Source organism: Mustela erminea, chromosome 8 (assembly GCF_009829155.1).
Source record: "Mustela erminea isolate mMusErm1 chromosome 8, mMusErm1.Pri, whole genome shotgun sequence".
Lineage (NCBI taxonomy): Eukaryota > Metazoa > Chordata > Mammalia > Carnivora > Mustelidae > Mustela > Mustela erminea.
The window spans coordinates 110978216-110986185 of NC_045621.1; the positions used below are offsets into that span (position 1 = coordinate 110978216).

A 7970-nucleotide genomic window follows, 5' to 3' on the forward strand; every position below is an offset into this window, starting at 1 on the left:
TTTGCCAGTATAGAATTGTTCATAGCATTCTCTTACAGTCTTGTTTTCCAGCTATAAGATTGATAGGAATGTCCTTTCTTTCATTTCTGATTTTATTTATTTGAGTGTTCTCTTTTTTTGTCAGTTCAGCTAAAGATTTGTTAGTTTTGTGGATTTTTCAAAGAACCAACCTTTGGTTTCATTGATATTTTTCTATTTTTTTCCTCTTCTCTATTTATTTCTACTCTAACCTATATTGTTTGCTTTCTTCTGCTTGCTTTAGACTTAGTTTATCTGTTTCTAATTTCTTAAGGTAAAAAGTTAGGTTACTGATTTGAGATCTTTCTTCTTCAGTGTAGACTTTCATAGGTATAAATTGCCCTCTCAGCACTGCTTTTGCTGCATCCTGTAAGCTCCTGTATGTTTGTCTTAATTTTCATTCATTTCAACATATTTTCTAATTTTTTTTTACTTTTTGACCCATTTGTTCTTTAGGAATGTGTTACTTAATTTCTACATACTTTACAAATTTCCCAAATTTCCTTCGTTATTGATTTCAGAGTTTCTGATGTCTGTAATCAAGAGTTTCTGACTTCTAATTATTGATCAGAGAACTTTGTGTAGTATCCATCATCTTCAGTTTATTGAGGTTTGTTTTAATGGTCTAGCATATGATCTATCCTGGACAATGTTTCATGTGTGCATGAGAAGGATTGCACATTCTGCACTTGTTGGGTGGATTGGTCTAGAAAGGTCTCCTTCCCTTTCCTGTGTTATTGTGATATGTACTATATCCATCTACATTGTAAACTCCAAAATACATTGTTTTAATTATTACTATACATAATCTTTTTTTTTTAAAGATTTTATTTATTTATTTGACAGAGAGAGAAATCACAAGTAGGCGGAGAGTCAGGCAGAGAGAGAGAGAGAGAAGCAGGCTCCCGCTGAGCAAAGAGCCCGATGCGGGGCTCGATCCCAGGACACTGAGATCATGACCTGAGCCGAAGGCAGTGGCTTAATCCACTGAGCCACCCAGGCGCCCCAAATTATTACTATACATAATCTTATGTCTTTTTAAATATCTGAGATGAAACTGAATCAATTATACATTTACGGAGTTTATTATATTAACCTTCTTATTTGGCATTTCTGATTCTATTTCCTATAGATTTGAGTTACCACTTGGTGTCATTACTTTATTCCAAAAACTGCTGTGTTCCCATCTACCTCCTTTGTGCTATTATTGTCAAATAACATTTGCATAAAATGTTGACACATAGTATGTTTCTATATGTAAAAAGCCTAGCTATATAAGTATATTCATATTTCTTAGGTAATTACTTTTTAAATCTGTTAAGAGGAGAAAAAATAAGCAATTTTACTGTCTTTTGTAATTAACTGACATTGTTCTTCATGTGGATTTGAGTTATTATCTGGTGTCATTTGCTTTCAGTCTGAGGAAGTTTTAGTGTTTCTTATAAGTCAGACCTGCCAACAATAAGTTCTTTCAGCTTCCCTTAATTTTCTCTTTATTTCTTTTTTTTTTTTTTAAGATTTTATTTATTTATTTGATAGAGAGAGATCACAAGTAGATGGAGAGGCAGGCAGAGAGAGAGAGAGAGAGACGGAAGCAGGCTCCCTGCTGAGCAGAGAGCCCGATGCGGGACTCGATCCCAGGACCCTGAGATCATGACCTGAGCCGAAGGCAGCAGCTTAACCCACTGAGCCACCCAGGCGCCCTCTCTTTATTTCTTAAAAGATAGTTTTGCTGGATATAGAATGATTGGTTGATAGGTTTTTAGTTTAAGCACTTTGAATATGTCATACCACTGTCTTTTGGGCCTCCATTGTTTTTAAAGCATTTAGTTAGTTAGTTAGTTAGTTAATTAGTTAGTTAGTTAGTTATTTTTAGAGAGGGAGTGAGAGAGGGGAGTGGGGACAGGGGCAAAGGGAGAGAGAATCTTAAGCAGGCTGCATGCCCAGCATGGAGCCTGACGCAGGGCTTGATCTCACAACCCTGAGATCTTGACAGGAGCTGAAATCAAGAATCAGACATTTAACCCACTGAACCACCCAGGTGCCCCTGACCTCCATTGTTTCTGATGAGCATCAGCTCTCACTCTTAATGCACTTTCCTGATATGTGATGCATTGTTTTTTTCTTGCTACTTTTATCTCTGCTGATTTTATCTTTGGGTTTCAAACCTTGTGACTATGATATGTCTGGGCATGGATCACTTTGTGTTTGTCCTAGTTGAAGTTCATTCTTCTTGGATGTAGAGATTAATGCTTTTCATCAAATTTGGGAAATTTTAGCCACAACTTCTAATAATTGTTATGCCCCCTCTCTCTTCTATCCATTATGCATATGTTGATACATTTAATGGTGTTTCTGATTTCTCTGAAGCTCTGATTTTTCTTCTTTCCCCCCACCATTTTACAGATTACATCATTACTCTGTCTTCAAACTCACTGATTCTTTCTTCTGCCAACTCAAATCTGTTGAAACTCCCAATAAATTTTTCATTTTAATTATTGTACTTCTCATCTCCAGAATTTTTATTTGGTTTTTCTTTATAATTTCTATCTCTTTGTTGATATTCTCTATTTCACGAGATATTGTCATCAATTCTTTAAGTATGGTTTCCATTAGTTCTTCAAGAATAGTTACAATGGCTGCTTTGAAGTATGTGTCTACTAAGTCCAACATCTGAGCTCCTTCAAAATCAGTTTGTTTTGGTTGTTTTCTTGTGTACGTATCACAATTTCCTCTTTTATTGCATGTCTCAAAATTGTTTGGGTTGAGGGGCACCTGGTTGGCTCAGTCAGTTAAGCAGCTGCCTTCAGCTCAGTTCATGATCCCAGGGTCCTGGGCTTGAGCCCTGCATCAGGCTCCCTCCTCAGTGGGAGCTTGCTTCTCCCCCTCTCCTCCATGCTTGTGCTCTCTCTCACTATCTCTGTCACTATCTGGCGCTCTCTCTCTCTCAAATAAATAAAATCTTTTTAAAAAATTTGTTTTGGTTGAAAACTGATATTTTGGATATTATACTATCGAAACTCTGGATACAAATTCCCTACATCCCCCAGAGTTTGATGCTGTTGCTTGCTTGGTCATTTATTTATTTATTTAGTGACTTGCTGAACTAACTCTGTAAAGCCAATTTCCCCTTCTGATAGATTTCGTCTTGCTTTGATCTCTTAGCCTGGCTCCCTACTGGTAGATTTTGTCTTGTTTTGATCTCTTAGCCTAGCTTCCTACTGGTCATCCCCCAAGTTAATGTAGTTAATGTAAGCCATTTTGGTCAAAGAAAAGTGTGTGTGTGTGTGTGTGTGTGTGTGTGTGTGTGTGTGTCTTAGATTCTGCTATCACAGTTAAAGGAATTGTTTTATTTGTTGGTTGGTTGCTTGGCTAATTGGTTTTTGCCCATGTTCAGCCAGAGACCAGGGTCTTGGATTTTCCCCCTCCAATCATTCCCCAAAATGGTCAACCTTGGCCAGGCACACAGTCTTCCAGACTCCAAAGGATTTGTGTGATTTTATGTTAAAGCCCAGCTTCCTGCATCAGAGTAGCTTATCGTTCAACCAGAGGTTGGTCAGAGGTTGCACTTAAGGCCCTTGTATCAGCAAGCCTTCTCCCTGTGTTGATGGGTCTTTGAGCAGCCTGGGGAATGTTTCCGAGTCCACTCCATGTCCCGCTGTGATTTCTTCTCAGTGGGTGAATGTTCTCTATACAAACTTCCTGACACCCAGTCACTTCCTGACAGCAATCTGAGGAGCATTCATCTTGGTATCTCCTTCTCTGGTTCTCTCTGTTAAACTTCTGGTTGCTGTCATTTTGCTTGTTGCCACTATTATAATGGAGCTATAGGCACTGTCTTAATTGCTCTTCACCAAAATCTCCACAGTTCTCAACAACACCCTTAACCAGAATTTCCCACCATGTATTTCAAAATAGTCAGTCTCCCTCAGTCAGAGCTGGGAGCTCTTAATCCTTATAGCCTGACTCTCCCTTGGAGAGAATCTCTGTACCCTGCACAGGATCTAGACATGTGGACAGCAAACCACTTATCTCAGAGTAACACCTCTATAAAAGCGATCTCTAGGGTGATGGTGTTCCTGTCTTCTTGGCTTGCCCCTCCTGCTATAGAGCCTCCCCCCTACAATCCAGAAAGGTAGGGACTGAGGTCCCAGGCTCACTCAGCTGTAGTAGAACTTCTACCTGTAGTAGAACTTCTACTCTACAGGTTAAGTCTGGAAAGGGGAAGCTCTCCTTTTCTTGGGTGCCCCAAATAGAGTACCTAGAATACTGTTTCTATAAGATGGAACTGGCAGGGGAAGAATTGGCTATGACTCAGTTGCTACAGATTTCTTATTGATATTTAGAGATTTTCCTGAATAACTGTTTCCCCGCTTGCTATATGCACTTAGTATAATTTCCAGGACCTTAAATTATTGTTTTTAATAATTTTCTCCCATTAAATGGTTGTTTTGTTGTGGATTGAATCCACCTTGCCCTTTACTCCAATATTCCAGAAATAGAGCCACCCCTGTGATACTTTTATTGACTTTTCATCTAGCAGTGTCAAATGCATAAGTTTTACTGATTCCTCAGCCATTAGATGCACCTCTCTCATTAAGGTTGCTGATAACTTACCCTTTACAGATGGTCTAACACTTTTTTTCATATCTAATATTAAAGCACTGAGAAACAAATTTTGTCTTTCAAATTATTTAAATTCTTAAATTATTTAAATCATTCAATTCCTTTTTCTTTAAATTCTGGACTAATAGTCTTAAAGTGATAATGCAACAGGGGCGCCTGGGTGGTAGAGTCAGTTAAGCATCCGACTCTTGGTTTCAGCTCAGGTTGTGATCTCATGGGTCATGAGACAGAGTGCCGTGTCAGGCTCCACACTCAGCAGACAGTCTGCTGGAGACTCCCTCTGCCCCTGCCCAGGCTTGCACACTCACTGTCTCTCTCTCCCTCCCTCTCTCTCTCACAAATAAATAAATAAGTATTTTGAAAAATGAAACTAATATAATATCATTTGCCAATTATACTCCAAAAAAAAAAAGATAATGAAAAAGAAAACTTGTATCCCATGGATCCTTGTTGGTGTGGTTCTTATAAAACCAGTTGAACCATCTCTTGGAAGGTGGTAGCAAAGGTCCGGTGGCAGGGTTCTGGAGATCAGACATCTTAAAAGAGGGATGCCTAAATAGGAAAGGGAAATATTAATATAAAAGTTTTTTGTAAGTAACATACCAAGAGTTGAACCCTAAAAACAGCCAATCCAATAAACTCCAAGAAGCTGGTGGAGGAAAATCTTTCAGTTATGCAGCAGCACTGCTTACTGAGTTTCTGAAAACTCCCACACTACATCTCAATGCTCCTAGTGATGTTGCTCCTAGCCTTGGTTGCCACCCAAAGCAGGCATGTGTGACCCAAGCCTTCTGCCCACTTGTCCAGGCAAATATAGCTCACAAAGGGTCTGCTGTAGTGGGGAGTCCTTCCAGGTTTATAACAAGCCACCAGACTCACAGGGGTTCTCCAGAGCCTTGGGAAATGGCCAGATGACCTAGAGACCCAAAACAGATCTGGGTGTCAAGCTTTGGTCTTGGTGATAGCAAGTCAGGTGGGAGAGAGAGAAACTGGAAACATTCATCAGGGCGTTGGGGTCACATGTTGATGGAAACTGGAGGAATTAAAAATTTAGTAAGGACTGACAATTTGGGATAGGTAGCAGGATCCAGGCCAAAGTGCAAGTAGGTATCAAAATCGATTCTTCTACCCTGTCTGGGAAGTCAACTCAATGTCTACCAGACAAGACAGAGTTTGCATCTTCATCAGTTACCTGCAATTTACCAAAAGGTGCAAAATGGCTCAAAGACAATGAACAGTGCTAGACTCTGAATACCTAGAAGAATGTACTATGAACTGTCTTAGAATTTTCCATTGAAACAATATTTTTCCTTCTTCTCACTTTTTTAAAAAAGATTTTACTTATTTATTTGACAGACAGAGATCACAAGTAGTCAGAGAGGCAGGCAGAGAGAGAGGGGGAGGCAGGTTCCCTGCTGAGCAGAGAGCCCAATGAGGGGATCGAACCCAGGACCCTGGGATCATGACCTGAGCTGAAGGCAGAGGCTTTAACCCACTGAGCCATCCAGGGGTCCCATCTTCTCCTCACTTTTGATCAAAAAATAATCTCAAAGAGAGATTAGTCTTGACCACAAAATAAGCCTGGTCTCATTAGATTTGACCTGGATATTGTCACAGGTACAGAAAGAATGATCATTTAGGGATGCCTGGGTGAACCAGCCAGTTAAGTGTCCAACTCTTGGCTTCAGCTCAGGTCATGATCTCAGGGTCTGCTTGAGATTCTTTCCCCTCCCTCTCCCTCCTCTGCTCCTTCCCCCACTCACTCTTTCTCTCTCTCTCTCTCAAATAAATAAATAAAATCTATCAAAATTTATTTAAAAAAGAAAGAAAAGGATCGTCATTTACCACAGGCCTTCCTGAGTTTGCTCTGCTGCAAGTCTTCATAAGAAACCTCAGGTCATACTTCCAGAAGCTTCTGGTGCATTCGTCCAGTGCAGACCTGGAACCTCTTTTGTGAAGCAGCAGCTGAGACTCCAGTGCTCACCATGGCTGACAAAAAGTCCAAGGAGTCAGGATGAGGACAACGATCACATTAATGTGAAGGTGGCAGGACAGGATGGTTCTGTGGCACAGTTTAAGATTAAGAGAGAGACACCACTTAGTAAACTGATGAAAGCTTATTGTGCATGGCAGGGTTTGTCAAGGAGGCAGATCAGATTCTGACTAGATGGGCAGCCAATCAACGGAACAGACGTCAACGCACAGCTGGAGATGGGGGACTAAGATGTAGGTGATGTGTTCCAGAAGGAGACAGAGCATCTGCCACAAAGGGAACCTACTGCTTCACTCCAGACCAAGAAGACATTCTCAATGAGAAAACCACAATCTGGTTCCACCATATCCTGACCACTACAGTAGAAGTTTTCTCAATTCTTTCATTTTCCCCTTCCCCATTCCTTCATTGTACATGAAGTGTGTGTGCACAAGCATACTGCATATTTTAAAAATCTAAATGGCCAATGGTATTTTTGGATCGACCTCAAAAGGAGATGGGATGGGGAAAACACCGGTTCTCTCCATTAGGGGCATGTTCATCCAGCTCTTATCTCTATATTCTGTAAGTTATTTTGTGCTCACTGTTTAACAATAAAAGAACAACACAAAAATCTTTATATACCTTGTTTGGAGAATTTCAAAGTTTTTCATTTATCACTGTAACATCAAGGACAATTCAATAACTTTTTTTTTTACGTAGCTGTTTCATGTAGGGAAATCTGTCTTTAGGAATAAATTACTCCAAGAGAAATGAATCCTAGATCAGCTTTCCCTTCAAGTCAAGTGTCTTGTTTAAAGGTTTTTTTTTTTAAGATTTTATTTATTTATTTGACAGAGAGTGAGATCACAAGTAGGCAGAGAAGCAGGCAGAGAGAGAGGAGGAAGCAGGCTCCCCACTGAGCAGAGAGCCCGATGTGGGGCTCAATCCCAGGACCCAGGTGCCCCAAGTGTCTTGTTTAAATAAACTTCTTATTAAAAAAAAAAAAAGAAAGAATAAAAATAGAGGTGGGTGCCTGGGTGGCACAGTTGGTTAAGTGTGGGCCTTCAGCTCAGTCATGATCCCAGGGTCCTGGGATTGAGCCCCATTTTGGGTTCCCTGCTTCTCCCTCTCCCCCTCACTTGTGCTCTCTCTCAATAACTCTGTCATTATCTCTCAAATAAGTAAATAAAATATTTTAAAAAAATAAAAATAAAGAGGTTGCCTGGGTGGTTCAGTCAGTTAAGTGACCGACTCTTGATCTCAGCTCAGGTCTTGAACTGAGTCATGAGTTCAAGCCCTACGTGGGCTCCATGCTGGATGGGGCACCTACTAAAAAAAAAAAAAAAAAAAA

At 40.1% G+C, this 7970-nt stretch overlaps 1 pseudogene; it reads left to right on the forward strand.

Annotated features, from left to right (window-relative positions):
- Window positions 1-6588: 6588 nt before the first annotated feature.
- Window positions 6589-6990, forward strand: LOC116597106 (annotated as a pseudogene).
- Window positions 6991-7970: the final 980 nt, after the last annotated feature.